General features: G+C 43.0%; 1 protein-coding gene and 1 pseudogene across 1 annotated transcript in view; both read left to right on the forward strand.

Moving 5' to 3' along the window:
* Positions 1-11,479, forward strand: part of LOC121549708 (myelin-associated glycoprotein) — a 69,683-nt gene extending 58,204 nt beyond the window's left edge. The window contains exon 8 of the mRNA XM_045210408.1: positions 11,267-11,479. The gene's annotated coding sequence lies outside the window, so the exon portion shown is untranslated. The remainder of the gene's footprint in view (positions 1-11,266) is intronic.
* LOC121549437 lies at positions 896-4,785 on the forward strand (annotated as a pseudogene).
* Positions 11,480-21,216: the final 9,737 nt, after the last annotated feature.

Below are 21,216 nucleotides of genomic sequence, written 5' to 3' on the forward strand. Positions count from 1 at the left end.
CAACATTTCTGATCAGCTTCAGGACAAAATGTGTGGAATAGCATTATAAAACTCTACATTTTTCTCTCTGCACCATGGCAAAATGGGTTTAAATATAGTAAGTAAACTCCTGGGGGAAATAGACCTCAAAGAGGAAGTGAAGCAAGAAACAGGAAGTTAGTGCAGTAGAAGTTGAGTGGTGTGTGAGAATCAGTCAGATACAATTATAGTTACTCTGTTACATACCAAGTCTGTTTTTCATGTAAAAAAATTATGTGAGAACCATATGTTTTGTATCGAACTCAAATGTAACTTTTTTTTTTGTCTTAAAGAAATTAATAGTGGATTTTGGTTCATGATTTAACTATATGTTTTAATCCCACATACATTCCCATTGAAGCCTGGGAGACAGGGGAGAGGGAGATGGTTATATTACCTAAAGTTTCCTTTATTATATTTATTGATGTTTCAGGGGAGGACTTAGCAATTTCGGGGCCTGTTTCAACATGCTGTTGAGGTGTTCTTCTACCCCCATTAAGTCACATTTAATTAAATGTATAGGCCATATAAAGCTGTTGAATCAGTGGATAAAACATAATTTGTCTTTAGAACCATTTCATTTGAAACTGGTGGAACATGATTAAGGCCACCTCTGCAATGTCTCAAGTGACAGAAACAGAAGGTTCATTAGCAGAGCAGAAGGTTCATTAGAAAATGGAAATGTTCTGAGCACTTATTTATGCATACAGTGTTTTCACAGCTGACAAGGACACCCAGTACATAGACTATTCAAGCATCCTGTTATACAAATACTGTAGTATTCTTTTGAAATAATTTCTCACACACTTATTAGGAAGTACGTCACTGATGAGATGTGAGATGTGTCACATAAATTTCAGCACTTTAGTTTGTCAGACCACACTATGGGTGTGTGATAGTCTCTCCTGTGGACCGTTTACATCATTGGAAGGCAAGTGTCGACTTCTTTACTATCTTATCTTTACATTTTAATGTTCCGATTAAATTTAGGAAATGAATTACAAGTAATGAGATTCAATATGTTCAAAGTACTGTTATCCGTTCATGTTTTAGCTTCACAACTGAAAGACATACACAACATGACCAAAAGTACAGTGGGGAGAACAAGTATTTGATACACTGCCGATTTTGCAGGTTATCCTACTTACAAAGCATATAGAGGTCTGTAATTTTTATCATAGGTACACTTCAACTGTGAGAGACGGAATCTAAAACAAAAATCCAGAAAATCACATTGTATGATTTTTAAGTAATTAATTTGCATTGTATTGCATGACATACGTATTTGATCACCTACCAACCATTAAGAATTCCGGCTCTCACAGACCTGTTAGTTTTTCTTTAAGAAGCACTCCTGTTCTCCACTCATTACCTGTATTAACTCTACCTGTTTGAACTCGTTACCTGTATAAAAGACACCTGTCCACACACTCAATCAAACAGACTCCAACCGGTCAATCACCCTCGGTCTGGGGCTCCATGCAAGATCTCACCTCGTGGGGCATCAATGATCATGAGGAAGGTGAGGGATCAGCCCAGAACTACACGGCAGGGGCCTAGCCCGAACCATGAAAAACAGCCCCAGACCTTTATTACTCCTCCACCAAACTTTACAGTTGGCACTAGGCATTTGGTCAGGTAGCGTTCTCCTGGCATCCGTCAAACCCAGATTCGTCCGTCAGACTGCCAGATGGTGAAGCGTGATTCATCACTCCAGAGAACGCGTTTCCACTCCTCCAGAGTCCAACGGCGACGAGCTTCAGACCACTCCAGACGATTCTTGGCATTGCGCATGGTGATCTTAGGCTTGTGGCGGCTGCTCGGCCATGAAAACTCATTTCATGAAGTTCCCGACGAACAGTTCTTGTGCTGACGTTGCTTCCAGAGGCAGTTTGGAACTCGTTAGTGAGTGTTGCAACCGAGGACAGACAATTTTTACCAGCTACCCACTTCAGCACTCGGCGGTCCTGTTCTGTGAGCTTGTGTGGCCTACCACTTCGCGGCTCAGCCGTTGTTGCTCCTAGACGTTTCCACTTCTCAATAACAGCACTTACAGTTGACCGGGGCAGCTCTAGCAGGGCAGAAATTGGACCTATGACGGTGCCACGTTGAAAGACACTGAGCTCTTCAGCATTGCCATTCTACTGCCAATTGTTGTCTATGGAGATTGCATGGTTGTGTGCTCAATTTATAGCCAAATCCACTCATTTGTTGGGGTGTCCACATACTTATGTGTATATAGTGTATTTGATATGGGGATTGTTCAATGCAATGTGTTGTGTGAGTTAAGATATTCTACCAGTAAGTGTGTGTTTGTCCTGTTTCAGGTGATCAGTAGTGTGTGAGTTCTCACATGGCTTGTCCTGAGAACATGTTTTTTCTCATTGGCCTCTTTATGTCAGGTGAGTCTTCCACACAGCAACAACTAGTTATGAATCAGACAGAGGAATAAGCACAAGTCATGATATTTCATGGTATGAGCTATATTCCCATCTGTCTCAATGTGTAGAAAAGTGTACAGTTGACTCCTGATAATGTAGAGGGTTCTTTGCACAGTGCTGATATTCTCTTATTCTTAAACAAACTTTAAACTTTAGAAAATGACACAGACACTGAGTATATGTAAAATATCTTTAGTTATGCAATTGTAGGCAGACGTTAATATTGAGTCAACAGTGAAATGTAGCTCTTCATAAGTTCTGCAAAGTGTCCAAAACAATCTCTGCTTTTCGTACATGCACGCCCCTCCCTGGCAGATCAGGAGCCACCTTGTTTTCTTCTTGTGGCTATGTGTAAGCAACAAGAAATTGAAACAATACAGGTCTCTGTTCCTCAAGTTTATCTCTATCCCATGTCCTTGACTACACGCCCAGACCAGCTGCAGGGAGCTGGAGGGAACCATCCTTACGAAAAGCACAGCATTGGTAGTTAAGAAATGTCTCTGCTATTGTTAAGCATATTAATTGTTAACTATTAATATTAAACAAATCAGGTAAATACGTGATCTTTCTCTCACAGCATAATAGATAATATATTCCCCATTAATAAGTATAGTTTAATAGTCTGGATTCAATGCTGGATGAATGCTCCAGTTTAGGGCATGGAGTCACGACATCAAGAATCACCTGTACATTGAAATGAGTTCATATGTTTTGCTGCAGAGGCAGAATATTGGGAGAGAGTGACTGTACTGAAAAGATCACAGAACCTCCCTGATGTTGTCTTTTATGTTGCAGGTGTTTTGGCCTTTTTTGGCGAACGAGGTTTGATCGCCACAATGCCAGATAGACTGGATGTACTGACTGGCTCCTGTGTGCAAATCCCATGTGCATTTGAAATTCCTAACCAAAAGGACTATACATTTAACAGCACAATACTTACCTTTGGAGTGTGGATTAAAGAATCACCACAGTTTGCTCAGAGTCCGAACAATGTGATATTTAACAGTAGTAAGACGGACAACAGATATCAAGGGAACATAACTGGAAACATGTCCCAGAAGAACTGCACCACAGTCTTCTTCAATGTAACCACCAGTTACTCTGATAAATACTTATTCAGGATTGACAGTCAACCATACCGTGCAACAGACCCAGACAAGTCTGTTAATATAGATGTCAGGGGTAAGAGACAATTTAACTGTTTACCAACTATTTTGTCCAGTTTAGATTCCTTGCATCAAAGATAAGAGTAGAACAAGTGGACAGTTTAGCTATTAGTGTAAAATATATTTATCTGCAATGTATTACAGATTTGCCTCCCAGCCCCATCATTACTGTCTCAGGTGAGGTGAAGGAAGAGACCCTGTCAGTTTGAACTGCTCTGCTGTCGCTCCCTGTCCCGAACACCCCCTGAGCTGACATGGACCCTCCCAACACAGTTCACACCTGAGAACCAACTGCAGGAGAATCCAGACCAAACCAAATCAGTTCTCTCCATAGTGAACTTCACTCCGTCATACCTTCATCATGAGAAAAACATCACTTGTACTGCAGTCTACCCAGTAGGGACAATCAACAAGACAGCTGAACATACCATGATGCTTAACGTTTCATGTAAGATTTAGTCACAGTTTCCTGTAGAATAGATCATTCTATCATGTTTTCACTGATGATATTCATAGAGTGGTTTTGATTAGACTGTTCAATATACCACATCCAGATACATTCTAAATGAACCCCTCTCCCTCAGTCTCTCCTAAGGACACCTCAGCCTCCATCAGTCCAGCTGGTCCAGTATTAGTGGGCAGCTGTGTTAATCTGACCTGCAGCAGTACAGCCAACCCTCCTGTGACAAACTTCACCTGGTTCAATATCAGTGGGGGTAAACCAACACAGGTAGCATCTGGACAGAGTTACTGGTCAGTTTAATTGACATTGTCATTGACATCCCCTCAGTATGTGTTGTGTAACCTGCTGACTTTAGAGTTTTACAAATGACTGAGCTTAGAATTTTACACCTGTTCCTCTCTCTGTGTTCTCTCCACAGAACTCCCCGGTTGGGACGCTGTGTGTTAACCAGACCACAGCCGGAGAGAAACCAGAGGAACCTGCAGAAGACCAGCCTGAAGAGATCCACTATGGTGACATAGACTTCTCCAAACTACGGCCCAAAGAGACCCCAGCTGCAGCCCAGGACAGGAACAGGGTCCAGGGGCAGGAGAGTGAGTACGCTGAAGTCAATGTGACCAGGAGAGGGCCCCAGGAACCACACCTTAACTACATAGATGGGCTTTATGCACAAGTGAATAAAAGAGGTGCATTTTAAGTATTTGGGGTATATACAGTATGTCTTGTGTACACTGAGCTCCAACAGTACTGGGACAGTGCCATTTATTTAACTTTTTAGAATCCGTTCTCCAGAACTTTTGATTTGAAATGAAACAGTTACTATGAAGTTAAAATGCAGACTGTCAGCTTTAATTCCAGGGTATTTTCATCCATATCGGGTGAACTGTTTAGAAATTACAGCACGTTTTGTACATAGTCACCCCATTTTAGGGGACCAAAAGTATTGGGACAAATTCACTTATGTGTATTAACCCTCCTGTTATGTTGTGGGTCAATTTGACCCGTTTCCACTTTTGCGTTGTCTAAAATACTAGTTAACCACTCTTTTTCGCCATGAAATTACATGACTTTTCCTCATTTAGGGTCATGAACCTAACTGCAAAATGTGGACACACTGATGTGTTGTGGAATGTCTGTGTACATTTTGTATACAAACATGATGTTGTGGGTCATTTTGACCCGGAGGCTTTCATGTGTATATATATTTGCACAGGTGCAAAACAAAAAAGTGTCTTTGATGTATTTTGTTTTGACTGGTCCTGGTTGCACTTTTAGAATTGTGTTTGGGTTAAAAAGGGCTTTCCCAAGCTTCTCCTCAGTGTGAGAGCAGCAGGTCCCTGACACAGACACTCAAAAATGAGCTCCAAAAGATTTTCAATCAATGAAGTCTTATCACAAATTCTGGACTGTGACAGTGAAAAAGAAGAAGAGGTTTCAGAGACAGAGGATATTTCAGAGATAGAGGACAATGCTGTTGATGATCCAGATTTTGTCTTCATTGAAGAGGATTCAGAGGAGGAGTCTGCCGTACCATCCCCTACATCAGATGAGAGACAGAGCATGCAACAAGCATCATCAAGAGAAGAGAAGACATGGAAGTCTAAAGATGGTCATATTGAATGGTCACCGTCACCACAACGAGGTCAAGGTAGACTCTCAGCTTCCAATGTAATAAAAATGGTTCCAGGACCTACACGATTTGCTGTCACTCGAGTCCATGACATACAATCAGCTTTTGAGCTCTTTTTTACCCCAAGCAATAGAGAAGATTGTTCTGGACATGACCAACTTGGAGGGGAGCCGTGTGTTTCAAGAGAACTGGAAGCCACTGGATCGGATTGACTTGCATGCATACATTGGATTGCTCATATTAGCTGGAGTCTACCGGTCAAACGGAGAAGCAACGGCCAGCCTGTGGAATGAAGAGAATGGAAGGCCAATATTTCGGGCAACAATGTCTCTACAAGAATTCCACATAATTTCTCGGGTGATTCGCTTTGATAACCGTGATACCAGACCGGGTCGACGTGAAAGAGACAAACTAGCTGCAATCAGAGATGTATGGGATAAATGGGTGGAAATTCTACCGTTACTGTACAATCCCAGTCCTCATGTTACAGTTGATGAACGCCTTGTTCCATTCAGAGGACGTTGTCCCTTCAGACAGTATATGCCAAACAAGCCTGCAAAATATGCCATCAAAATATGGGCAGCATGTGATGCCACATCAAGCTATGCATGGAATATGCAAGTTTACACTGGGAAGCCACCCGGCGGAGTGCCTGAGAAAAACCAGGGGATGCGGGTGGTGCTGGACATGAGTGAAGGGCTGCAAGGTCATAACATCACGTGTGACAACTTCTTCACATCCTACCGCCTTGGTGTTGAACTACAGAAGAGAAAGCTGACCATGGTTGGAACAATCAGAAAAAACAAACCTGAACTTCCCAGTGAGCTTCTGAAAATGCAGGGCAGAACTGTGCATTCCTCTAAATTTGCTTTCTCTGAAAATGCAACTGTTGTTTCATACTGCCCAAAGAAGAACAAGAATGTTCTTGTAATGAGCACAATGCACAAAGATGCATCGCTGAGTGCAAGAGAGGACATCAAGCCACAAATAATACTGGACTACAATTCCACCAAAGGAGGAGTTGACAATTTGGATAAAGTCACAGCAACATATAGTTGTCAGCGCATGACTGCCCGCTGGCCTTTGGTGATTTTCTACAACATTGTGGATGTGTCTGCTTACAATGCCTATGTCCTGTGGACTGAAATCAACCAGCAATGGAATGGTGGCAAATTGTACCGACGCCGGCTTTTCCTAGAGGAGCTCGGCAAAGCTCTCATCACTCCCAAGATCCAGAGGAGAGTCCGGCCTCCTCGGTCGACAGCAGCTGCATCTGCCGTCCAGAAAATTCAAGCTGGACCATCAACACATGCCTCCAATCAACCAGAAATGGATCCAGTGGATACAGGCAGTGGCAAGAAACGGAAAAGATGCCAGCTCTGCCCCCTCGACAAGACAGTAAAACAAGCACCACTTGTGTAGAATGCAATAAATACATCTGCAGAAAGCACACACACACATTGTGTTCAACATGTAGAGAGAAAGACTGAAGGGATAATATGGACCAATAGGGGGGAAAAAACCTACTTGGGGAAACTGAAAAATCTTGTTTGTGAGAAAGGAAATATGTTTAACAAATAGTTCTTAAATATTGTTTAAAAAAAATAAAAAGTATTGTATTTCTTCTTTCTGAAATGTCTGATAAGACAAAATAAAGTTGTTTCTGTTTTTACTTAATTCTTTGACTGTCTTGAGTGTGTTTAAACTGTGCGGGTCAATTTGACCCGTAACATAATGGATGTCATTTTTTTCCAGCAAAGCACAAGGGTTAAAGTAGTAAAATGTGTAGTATTTGGTCCCATATTTGCACACAATGACAACATCAAGCTTGTGACTCTACAAACTTGTTGGATGCATTTGCTGTTTGTTTTGGTTGTGTTTCAGATTATTTTGTGCCCAATAGAAATTCATGGTAAATAATGTATTGTGTCATTTTGCAGTCACTTTTATTGTAAATAAGAATACAATATGTTTTTAAACACTTCTACTGTACATTAATGTGGATGCTACCACGATGACGCATAATCCTAAATGAATTGTGAAAAATTATGAGTGAGAAAATATCATACTCCCCCCCCAAAATGCTAACCTCCCATGTTATTGCAATGGTGAAAGGTTAGCATGTCTTGGGAGTATGATATTTGTGACTCTCTGAACAAAAGAGTCATTGATAGAGTCAATCATAAATCAATCTGGATTAATACAAGTTGCAACAGGGAGACAACTTCCAGCATAGAAGCAGAGAAAATGTCTAACTGGCCTCTTGGAGTCCAGCCCTTTATTTCCTAATCAGACACACAAATGTTCTGTCAACACCAGCCTGAGAGGCTTGTAGGAAGTCAAAAGAAAAGGCAGTGGCTTTGTCAGCTACTACAGAATCAGTGTTTCACAGAATACAATAATAATCAGTGTGTCCTCGGTCCTTGGACCTATAGTCTGGAGTCAAGCACTATCAACAGTTATGAGTTTAATCCATAACATGCAGCATTGATTCTAGTGACCATCACCCCGAGTGTTAGAAACAGAATACTGGAAATCATTTACATTTTAGTCATTTAGCAGACGCTCTTATCCAGAGCGACTTACAGTTAGTGAGTGCATACATTATTTTTATTTTTTCATACTGGCCCCCCGTGGGAATCAAACCCACAACCCTGGCGTTGCAAACGCCATGCTCTACCAACTGAGCTACACAGAAAGGGAAACTATATCAATATTGCAAACATTATGTTAATTACTCTAACCTGAATGTGAACTTTATTCATCTTAAATATTCCCATTACATATATATTTTTAATGTATATATTTTGGGGAGTTATGTCAGTTTTTATGTTGTGTTGATCAAGAGACACAATTGAGGCTGAAATTGATGTTTGTTTATTAATTGCACTGTAATAAAAACTTTACAATAAATTTCCATGAAGTCTCAGTTTTATTGGTCCAACATGTTGCATCATTAGATCATAATGATTTTTATTGGAAATAATACAAAAGTGAGAAGAAATGCTAATGAATCTTTCCCCCTGAGCCAACCAGATGTATTTCCTCCACATTTTCGTAGCCAATGGCCATTTAGTAATCCCAGGGACATGTGAGCAAATAAAAGGATATTGAGGTAACATTCTGCAAGAAATGTTGAAATTAATATGGATATTAAAGCTTGATTCTTTGGGCTATAACTTGTAAACATCCAATGCCGTTATACTTCATTGCACGATGTCATTAAGGTACTGCTAAACACTGATTCTGCTCTATCACCTAATATCTACTCATATAGCCACTGACAGTGTGTGGTAGCATGAACTGCATGCAGACACCTCGTTTCATTGAATGTTCTTACATTTTAGAACCTTTGGGTTACATACCCACATATACTCAATGCAAAATTGCAATGTGCTTGTCAGTGATTGTTTTTATCAGTCCCACCCTATCCCCATCCCCAACATATTGCAGCATCAGTGTGTAATGTAGTGTCCAATAGTCATAGCTTTCTCTCTTCAAACATTCCCTTCTGATTCAATTCAATCCTGACCTTGTCCTCCAGAGCCTTCAGCTCTCCCTCCACCTGTTGGGTGAGGTCAGCTCCCACATGCTGGGGAAAGTACGCCCTCAGCTCCTGGGTCTCCTTCTCCCAAAAGGCCTTGGGCAGGTCGAAGAGGGTTTATTTATAGAAGGGATACAGCTTTTGTGAAAATTGACTTTTCCTAGCAAATTTAGGAGAACTTGTGCAGCAGGTTAGGAGAATTAACGTAATAGTTTGGATAATTAAATTAAGGTAAGGAAAAGGTTCATGGTTAGCTAAAATAAAAAATTTAATCATCTTTTGACGTCAATTTGACAAAAGCTGTTTCCCATCTAGACATGACCATTGAAGAGGGTGCCCATGTCCACCTTGCTGACCAGGCCCTGCAGGTCGATGGCTCCCTCCTGTGGCTCCCAGCCCACCATGCTCTTCCTGGCAGATAGAAGTGAAGCAATGAAAGAGGAAGTGTGTGCAGGAGAAATTGAGGCGTGTGTGATAATCCGTCAGCTACAATTACAGTTACTCTGTCTCTGACAAAGTCTATTTTAAGTGTTGAAAGATAATGTGAGAACCGGGTATAATTTACTGAACTCAAATTTAACTACGCAAATTGGATGGATTTTGGTTTATGATTTAGCTTCATTTTTTAAAATCCCACAAACATTCCCATTCAAGCCTGGGAGATAGAGGAGAGGGAGATTTTATTTTAATTTATTTGATTTAACCTTTATTTAACCAGGTAAGACCCATTGAGGTTAAAAACCTATTTTGCGAGGGCGGCTTGGCAAGAAGGCAAAACAGGGAAATAGCAGCGTGTGCATAAAATATTACAGAAAAAATACAAAATACACACAAAAGACAAAGTGTCACAAGTTACAGATACAATTGAAGATTAGAAATAACTGCAGCTATCACAAACAGTGTTGTCGATCAGAGTCTTAAAAACAGGCAAGGACACTAACTTTAATATCTTTTGAAGCATGTTCCAGGATGAAGGGGCATTATGGGAAAAATATTGTTTCCCCTTCTCAGTTCTAGCCTTAGGAACAGACAAGGACAGCAGCGACTGTGAATGAAGACTGTATTGAGTGACTGATCAGGTCAGTAAGGAACAGAAATACAAAGGGAGTTGTCCTATCGATACATTGCACACAAAGGTGTACCAGTTCTTTAGCCTCCTGGTGGAGAGAGAGGTCCATTGCACCATAGCGTTCAAATCCCAGTGATGGGTGAGTGATCTTTAAGCACCATAATACACTGTGTCCAGAATTGTTAAGGTACTTGATTAGGCCTGCATATAAACAATACCACCATAATCCAGCACTGATAAACAAAAGTGCTTTGAACAAGATCCTTTCTGACTAACATTGGTTATATTGCCGAAAGTTTCCATTGTTGCATTTACCAATGTATCAAAGGCGGAATTAGCGATTTGGGGGCCTATTTCAAAATGCTGTTAAGGGGTCCAATTCCCCCTCCTCCTGGAACAATACTGGTCAAATTAAGATCTTACATCTGTACATCTACAGTATACGTGTAATTTGTAATATTAGACAATGTGCAAAATGTTTCCTCTTTTTGGAACAGATGACCATAATATGTTCTTTATTTACAGGGCAAGATGAGCCTGTTAACCCAAAGGTTTATGAGATTATAGGAAAAACCTTGGCGTTGTTTTTCCTTTTCAGCCTGATCGTGTTCTTTGCATGGTAAGAAGCTATTCCCAGCCTCATTGCAAACATATTTATCATGCGGTTTGTGCTTTTGTATATGAAAACCTAAATGATTTATTCTTGTCTTCCAGGAAGCGGAGAACATCTAGACTCTCCAATGGGTTTGAAATGACAGACCGTTCATAGGGACAGGTGGGAATGTTAGAGTCATCTTTTAAAACCCATCTAGAATGTGCATTTAAGGAAGAATTGAATGAATACTGTGTTGTATAATTAACTGTAACTATGAAGTCATTCTTCTTCTGAAGTGTCTGTCCTGACACCTGTTCCTTTCTCTGTGTTCTCTCCTCAGAACTCCCCGGTTGGTACGGTGTTCTCTAACCAGGCCACGGTCGGGAGAGGGGACCAGGAACCACCACTTAACTACCTAGATGGGCTTTATGTACAAGTGAATAAAAGAGGTGCATGTTAAGTATTTTGCCAATGGGTATTAAGTGTTTATGTAGATTAATGTCATTATGTATCCGTTTTCTATTGGTACTTTTGTTACTTTTATATTTGTGTGCTCTTTGATTATCTGCATATTTGCAGAATTTATTTTTAGCCAATACATTTTGAGTGTTGAGTTCACAGAGCATCCGTTTAATGGGTTCCAGTATAGAGGAACTGCTGAGTTCAACTATCTTACTGAAGGCAGTTTAAGACCATATAAAGTCAATGATGACTGAGGAGAGAAGACACAGTTAGCTGGAGAGACAGTGGTCGGATACAAGACAGGAAGTTGGTGAAGTATGTCTACAGGACGGCAGAATGGTGTTAATATCTACTAGTCACTGTTTCTCTGCATCTTTTGTGCAGTTACCAGAATAATAATATTATCTATTTTAACTTTATATCTATTTAGAAGTTATTGTGTCAGTTTTTATGTTTAGTGTTAAACCAGAGAAACAGTTGGGACTGAATTTAAGGTTGTTTATTAATTGCACTGTAATAAAAACATTTACATTCAATTTCCATGAAATCTTTTGGTCTTATTGGTCCAACATTTGACATATCTCATTAAAATGGAATACATTGAGATGTTGTGTCACTGGCCTACACACTTTACCCCTTAATGTGGAATAATGTTTTTAGACATTAAAACAAATAAAAAAAATAAAAAATGAAAAGCTGAACTGTCTCGAGTCAATATGTATTCAACCCCTTTCTTATGGCAAGCATAAATAAGTTCAGGACTAAAGATTTGCATAACAAGTCACATAAGTTGCATTGATTCACTCTGTGTGCAATACTAGTGTTTAACATGATTTTTGAATGACTACCCCACACATACAATAATATGTAATGTCCCTCAGTCGAGCAGCGAATTTCAAACAGATTCAACCACGAAGACCAGGGAGCTTTTCCAATGCCTCACAAACAAGGGCACCTATTGGAAGATGGGTGTATCCCTTTGAGCATGGTGAAGTTATTAATTACAATTTGGATGTTTTATCAATACACAGATTCACTACAAAGATACAGGCATCCTTACTAACTCAGTTGCCGAAGAGGAAAGAAACCGCTTAGGGATTTCACCCACAGGAGGTTGGTGGCACCTTCATTGGGGAGAATGGGCTTGTGGTAATGGCTGGAGTGGAATAGGTGGAATGGTATCAAATCCATGAAACACAACACTGAGTACCACTCTTCATATTTTCAAGCATGGTGATGGCTGCACCATGTTATGGGTATGCTTGTCATCAAGCTTTTTAGGATAAAATAAATGGAATAGAGCTAAGCAGAGGCAAAACGCAAGAGGAAAACCTGGTTCAGTCTGCTTTTCAAAAGACACTGGGAGACAAATTCACTTTTCAGCAGGACAATAACCTAAAACACAAGGCCAAATATACACCAGAGTTACTTACTAAGACAACATTGAATGTTCCTAAGTGGCCTACTTACAGTTTCGATCGGCATGAAAATCTATGGCAAGACTTGAAAATGGCTGTCTAGCAATGATTAACAATCAACTTGAAAGAGCTTGAAGAATTTGTTAAAGAATTATGTGTAAATATTGTACAATCCAGGTGTGCAAAGCTCTTAGAGACTTACCCAGAAAGACTCACAGCTGTAATCACTGCAAAAAGTGATTCTAACATGTATTGACTCAGGGGTGTGAATACTTTATTTTGTAATTTTTTTTTTGGGGGGGGGGGATGGTGTCACGGTTAACTAAGCCAGAACCCAGAAGCAGACCAGGACACGGTACGTGAGACAAAGGTGAGTGTTTATTAATAGAGTCCGAGTGAAGCTGAATAATCCAGGGAACAGAGCGGGTGGCGTGGATGGGTTGTTGAGGGTGCAGTGGTTGGTCGGTACTGGCTCGGCAGCCGCCGACCATCAGGCAGAGGTTGGGTGAAGGTTCCGGGTGAGAGACTGCAGACAGAACAAAACGGAGGTCAGTACACAGCAAGTCAAAAAGGTGCAAAACAACAAAACTAACACTACTGGCTCAGAGACTGATACGCTGACAACATACTGTTCATGGCTAACGATCCGGCAGGAACTGGATGTTGGGCCAGAGCCTAAGAAGGGTGATGATCAGGACCAGGTGTGCAGATTGCTGATGGGATGCAGGTGCGGAAAACCAGAGCGCTCCCCGGAGCGTTCCCGAACCCTCGGGAAACTGGAGAATACGAGCAGGAACACTAGTCACCAGACAGGACCCGACTCAGACAGCCGGGATCGTCACAGTACCCCCCCTCCGACGAACGCCACCGGGCGGACTTCCCGGAGCGCCAGGATGGAGGCGGTAGAAGTCACTGATGAGGTCTGCGTCTAGGACCTGTCGCCGCGGAATCCAACTCCTCTCTTCAGGGCCATACCCCTCCCAGTCCACGAGATACTGGAAACCCCGGCCCCGCCGTCTGGAATCCATGATGCGACGCACCGTGTAGGCAGGACCACCTCCGATCATCCGAGGAGGAGGAGGAGGAGGCGGAGGAGGCAACAGAGGACTGAGGAAGACAGGCTTGAGGCAGGAGACATGAAAGGTGGGATGGACTCTGAGCGTCCTCGGTAGTTTGAGTCGAACTGCCACTGGATTGATCACCTTCTCCACCACAAACGGACCAATGAACTTCGGTAACAACTTCCTAGACTCAGTCCGTAACGGAAGATCCCGTGTGGCCAACCAAACCCTATCTCCGATGGTATAGGTGGGAGGCGGGAATCCGGCGACGATTCGCCTGGAGCTGATACCGGTCCGAAACTCTAAGGAGTGCCTTTCTGGCCCGATGCCAGGTCCGGTGGCAACGCCGAATATGGGCCTGAACAGAAGGCACTGAGAGCTCCTTCTCCTGAGAAGGAAACAGGGGAGGTTGGTAGCCATACAGGCACTGGAAGGGAGACATCCCAGTGGCAGATGTAGGAAGAGTATTGTGGGCATACTCAACCCAAGGCAACTGAGAGACCCAGGAGGTGGGGTTGGAAGAGACCAGACAGCGTAGCGTTGATTCCATCTTCTGGTTGGCTCTCTCCGCCTGACCATTGGATTGGGGGTGAAAACCAGATGTGAGACTGACCGTAGCTCCAATGGCCAAACAGAAGGACTACCAGACAGCAGAGGTAAACTGAGGGCCACGGTCGGAAACGATATCACTGGGCAAACCGTGGACCCTGAAAACCTCCCTAACCAGGATCTCGGACGTCTCCGAGGCAGAGGGAAGCTTGGCAATTGGCACAAAGTGGGCGAACTTGCTGAATCTGTCCACGATAGTCAGAACGACCGTGTTCCCCTCAGAAGCGGGCAACCCCGTGACGAAGTCCAGGGCCAGATGCGACCATGGTCGCGGGGAATAGGAAGGGGGTGAAGTAGTCCAGAGCTGGGCCGATTGGTACTCTTATTCTGCGCACACACTGGACAGGCAGCAACAAAACCCCGAGTATCCTCGGCCATGGCAGGCCACCAAAAACGTCTGCGAAGAAACGCCATAGTCCGAGCCACGCCAGGGTGATAAGCCATCTTGCTGGCGTGGGACCATTTGAGGACAGCAGGACGAACCGACTCAGGCACAAACAACCGACCGGGTGGACCGTTACCGGGACCGGGCTGAGTCCGAAGGGCCGCCAGCACCTCCTCCTCAATCTTCCACATAACTGCTCCCACGACGCAGTTCCGGGGAGGATTGTCTCGGTCTTGGACCCACTCTCCTCCGTCTTGGAGAACATCCGGGACAAGGCGTCCGCCTTGCCGTTCTTAGATCCAGGTCGGAACGTCAGGGCAAACTTGAATCGTCCGAAAAACAACGCCCACCTGGCCTGACGGGAGTTGAGACGCTTTAGCCGATTGCACGTAAGCAAGATTCTTGTGGTCCGTCCAGACAATAAACGGTTGCTCCGCCCCCTCCAACCAGTGGCGCCACTCCTCCAAGGCAAGTTTCACCGCGAGAAGCTCCCGGTTACCCACATCGTAATTCCTCTCCGCAGGCGAAAGGCGACGAGAGTAGTAGGCGCAGGGATGGAGTTTACTGTCCGTGGAGCATCGCTGCGACAGGATGGCGCCAACTCCCACATCAGACGCGTCCACTTCAACGACGAACTGACGGGCCGTGTCCGGTTGAGAGAGAATCGGTGCGTTGGTGAATCGCCTCTTCAAATCCAGAAACGCTCGATCCGCCTCCGGATTCCACTTGAAGGTCCTGATGCTGGAAGTCAAGGCAGTTAACGGAGCGGCCACACGGCTGTAATCCCGGATGAATCTGCGGTAGAAATTCGCAAACCCCAAAAATCTCTGGAGCTGCAATCTCGTACCGGGCTGGGCCCATTCCAGAACCGCTCTAACCTTCTCCTGGTCCATCCTAATCTCTCCCCTGGAGATGATGTACCCGAGAAAGGATGTCGTGTGGGCGTGAAACTCGCACTTCTCGGCCTTCACAAACAGGCGATTCTCCAACAATCGCTGCAGAACCTGCCGGACATGCTGGACGTGGTCGGAAGGTTCCTTCGAGAAGATCAGAATGTCATCCAGGTAAACAAACACAAAGAGACCGATCATATCTCTCAGGACGTCGTTCACCATACTCTGGAATACCGCTGGAGCATTGGTCAGTCCAAACGGCATCACCTGATACTCGAAGTGACCCATCGGTGTATTGAAACCCGTCAACCACTCGTCCCCCTCTCTGATCCGGACCAGGTGATACGCATTGCGTAGGTCTAGCTTGGTGAACACCGTAGCACCCTGTAAGGAGTCGAAGGCAGAACTCATCAAGGGCAGGGGATACTTGTTCTTGACCGTGATGTCATTCAACCCCCGATAATCAATACACGGTCGAAGAGAGCCATCCTTCTTACCCACAAAGAAGAATCCTGCCCCCAGGGGTGATGACGAGGGACGACGAGACCAGCAGCTAGGGACTCCTTGATGTAGGTCTCCAACGCCTCACGTTCAGGTCGGGAGATACTGTATAACCTTCCCTTGGGGTAGACAGCTCCAGGGACCAGGTTGATGGCACAATCATATGGTCGGTGGGGGAGGGAGTGACAGAGCCTTCTGCTTACTGAAAACTTCCCCCAAATCGTGATATGTCTCGGGAACCAGGGACAAATCTGGGGGTTTAGCCTCAATCACCTGACTGGGAACCGAATGGGGGCAGGCAGTCTTGAGACAGTTAGCATGACAATCAAGGCTCCAACTCGTTACCTTGCCCGTCACCCAATCGAACGTGGGATTGTGTTCCTTCAGCCAGGGGTATCCAAGGACCAGAGGAACATGGGAAGACGGCAGAATGAAGAATGAAATCATCTCAGAATGATTCCCCGACAACCGCATCTTAACCGGTTCAGTCCTCATCGTGATACGTGCCAGACTACTGCCGTTCAGAGTGGTAGCTTCAATGGCTTCCGGCAATTGCTCCTTGGAAAGCCCCAGCTGTTCCACCAACTCGGCATCTAGAAAGCTTCCATCGGCACCTGAATCGATAAAGCGTTAATCGCTAAGCTCTGATTCCTGTTCATAAGGGTAGCCGGGAAACGGGGTCTGACAGAGGTATTGAGAGGTCGAAACTGGCTCGCTAAAAGTCCTCCCAACTTTAGCGAGCCGCGCAGTTTTGACGACCCGACTGGATCCTGAGAAGCTGATCGGTTGGGACGGAACCCATTGCTTCTCCCTCCTTCGCTCTCGGACTCGATTATCCACCCGAATAGACAAAGCTACCAAGCTGTCCAGGTCACTAGGCTCCGGATAGGAGATCAACTCATCCTTGAGCTGCTCCGACAGACCCTGGTAAAAGGCCGCTTGCAGAGACTCCTCGTTCCACCCACTCTCCACAGCCAACGTCTTGAACTCGATCACGAAGTCGGCCACGCATGCGAGTTCCTTGGCGAAGCGAAAACAGGCGCCTAGCTGCGTCCCTCCCTCGGACGGAATGGTCGAAGAGCTTCCTCATCTCGGCCGTGAACCCCTGGTATGAAGCCATGCAGGGATCCTGTCGTTCCCAAACGGCTGAAGCCCACTCCAGCGCTCGACCACGCAGCAACTCAATCACAAAGGCTATCCTAGCCTTGTCTGTGGCATAAGAGTAGGGCTGTAGATCGAACACTAGTCCACACTGCATAAGGAAGGAACGGCATCTTCCCAGCTCTCCCTCATACTTATCCGGCGCCGGAACCTTGGGCTCACGGATGGACACAGCTTCAGAAGCGGCAGGCGAGATGGGTGAAACCGGTAGTGGATCCTCCACCGGACACTTGCGTTGGTTCTGGACCTCCGTCAGACCGGTAGAAAGGTTCCGAACTGACAACGCGATCTCCTGTAGTACCGTGCTATGATGGCCCAACATCTTCTCCTGCTGGGTAATAGCATGGCGAACAGAGTCCAGGTCCGCTGGGTTCATTACTGGCCGGATCGTTCTGTCACGGTTAACTAAGCCAGAACCCAGAAGCAGACCAGGACACGGTACGTGAGACAAAGGTGAGTGTTTATTAATAGAGTCCGAGTGAAGCTGAATAATCCAGGGAACAGAGCGGGTGGCGTGGATGGGTTGTTGAGGGTGCAGTGGTTGGTCCGGTACTGGCTCGGCAGCCGCCGACCATCAGGCAGAGGTTGGGTGAAGGTTCCGGGTGAGAGACTGCAGACAGAACAAAACGGAGGTCAGTACACAGCAAGTCAAAAAGGTGCAAAACAACAAAACTAACACTACTGGCTCAGAGACTGATACGCTGACAACATACTGTTCATGGCTAACGATCCGGCAGGAACTGGATGTTGGGCCAGAGCCTAAGAAGGGTGATGATCAGGACCAGGTGTGCAGATTGCTGATGGGATGCAGGTGCGGAAAACCAGAGCGCTCCCCGGAGCGTTCCCGAACCCTCGGGAAACTGGAGAATACGAGCAGGAACACTAGTCACCAGACAGGACCCGACTCAGACAGCCGGGATCGTCACAGATGGATCAGCTTAATATTGCAGATATATTGTATCTTCTATCAATGTAATTGTCTGCATCACTTCCAATCCCCCATGTTTTTTTTTATATATATACTCCCCTTTATTACTTTTCAACCCCGCCATCCTTTCCCTACTTGGAGTAAATTAGTGAACAACAATGCCCAGGCCTCTACTTCCGGTCTATACTTACTATCTACACCTTATGGACAAAGTTAATTTTACAATAATTATATTATATATATATATATATATATATATATATATATATATATATATATATATATATATATATATATATATATACATACACACATTTTTTTTTGCTCCTGAACTTCTTCTACTCTCAACCTCTCCGATCATTTTCATGATGTCCATCCGGTTTGCTTCTATTTGCCATATCTTTCTAACTGTGCTCTTTCCCAAAAGCTCCCAACATACAACCTATATACTTATTATGGACACAGTATGCTTACATTATTAGCTATCTTTGTTATTATTTGTTGTTATTTGTTATTAATCCCATCCTTCAACTCTATTCAATACCTCCCATCTATCTCTTAACACCATCCATATTGGATTTCTATTTGCCATATATATTTCAACCGTACTGTGATGTTTTACAAAAGTTCTGAACCTTTCTATTCTCATTGCTTCTACAGATTGTGAATTAAAAATAAACATTTTTGCTAAAAGTAATATTATATTATTGATTGATTGACTATGACTTTTCAGATCACAGAGTAATGCTATCTGCAAGGTTAGCTCCAGGTAAATATTGCAATCCTTTAGCCATTCCTGGACCTGTGTCCAAAAACAAACTACAAATGGACAGAACCAAAACAAATGATCTAATGATTCTGTCTCTTCACAGCAAAATCTGCAGAGCTGGGAAGATTGTATCCCCCATATAAATAACATTCTATTGGTAGCAAGAATTTTATATAATAATTTAAATTGAAAGATTCAAATTTTTGAATCCGGTGTCGTTTTGCGTGTCAGTTCATAAACACTATGCCATGGGATCGGTACGTCAAAGATCTCTTCCCTACTATTTTGCAATCTAAATGGGACGGCTGTCAATCCTTTGGTCCTTAAGTGAAACTGATGTACTTTTTTCTTTATCACAGTTTTCCTTAACCAATTATGTTCTTTAATGCAAGGCCGACAGACAAGTTCCTTACTTTCTCCCCCTTCCACTTTCCTCTTCCACTTTTTGCGGTAAGGCTGCAATTATTTGGTTGTAATTTTGGGTAGAGCAGACATTTCCATATGTTTTTGTTATCTGCATGTGCGACATAACTCCACCAGTCCTACCGATGATATCATTTACGAAGATTATACCTTTTTTAAACATTCTGTCAAAAAATAAAGGTTTTTTTGTCAATTAGTATATTTGAATTTAACCACAATATTTGTTGCATTATTTGTTCTGTCGTTTCTGGAGGATTAAATTGAAATTGCAACCAACTTTCTATGGCTTGTTTTAGAAATAGTGATATTTGGGAGATGATTTCCTTTTCAAATAACTGCAAATGAGTTGTTGTAATCTGAATAAAGGGAAAAAGGCCTTTCTTGAACATTGGGTGAGACAATCTTACTAATTTGCTTGAGAACCAGTTCGGATTTAAGTATAACTTTTGTATGACTGAAGCTTTTAGTGATAGGTCTAATGCTTTAATATTTAATAATTTCTGTCCTCCGAATTTATATTCATTATATAAATATGCATTTTAATTTTGTCTGGCTTGCCGTTCCAAATAAAATTGAACATTCTTTTCTCATATAATTTAAAAAACTGTTCGCTAGGCGTAGGCAAGACCATAAGGAAATAGCTAAACTGGGATAATACTAAAGAGTTAATCAGGGTGATTTTTCCACAAATTGACAGGTATTTTCCTTTCCATGGTAGTAAGATCTTATCTATTTTTGCTAACTTTCTATTAAAATGTATTGAAGTGAGATCATTTATTTCCTTTGGGATATGTATTCCGAGTATATCCACTTCACCATCAGACCATTTTATTGGTAAACTACATGGTAATGTAAAAATTGTATTTTTTAGTGATCCAATACGTAATATAGTACATTTGTCATAATTTGGTTGTAATCCAGAGAGGTTAGAAAATGCATCTAGATCCTCTATGAGGCTGTGGAGGGATTCTAGTTGTGGATTTAAAAGAAAACATGAATCATCAGCGTACAATGACAACTTTGTTTTTGAGCCCTGTATTTCTAATCCTCTGATATTATTATTGGATCTGATTTTAATAGCTAACATCTCGATGGCCACAATAAATAGATATGCCGATAGTGGACAACCTTGTTTCACTCCTCTTGACAGTTTAAAACTTTCTGAGAAATAGGCATTATTTACTATTTTACACCTAGGGTTACTATACATGATTTTGACCAATTTTATAAGAGATTCTCCAAAATTGAAATGCTCCAGGCATTTATATATAAACCCCAGTCGAACTTTATCAAATGCCTTTTCGAAGTCTGCTATGAATAGCAGGCCTGGTTTCCCATATTTTCCATGGTGTTCTATTGTTTCCAATACTTGCCTTATATTATCTCCAATGTATCTTCCATGTAAAAAACCTGTCTGATTAGAATGAATAATATCCGACAATACCTTTTTAATTCTATGCGCTATACATTTTGCTAGGATTTTTGCATCACAACACTGAAGTGTAAGGGGCCTCCAATTTTGTAAATGGACTGGATCTTTATATTTTCCACTTGTTTCCTGTTTCAGTAATAATGAGATCAGACCTTCTTCTTGAGTGTCAGATAATCTACCATTTACATAGGAGTGGTTAAAACATGCTAATAACGGTCCTCTTAGTATATCAAAAAAGGTTTGGTATA

This window comes from Coregonus clupeaformis, chromosome 34, assembly GCF_020615455.1.
Source record: "Coregonus clupeaformis isolate EN_2021a chromosome 34, ASM2061545v1, whole genome shotgun sequence".
Classification (NCBI taxonomy): Eukaryota; Metazoa; Chordata; class Actinopteri; order Salmoniformes; family Salmonidae; genus Coregonus; species Coregonus clupeaformis.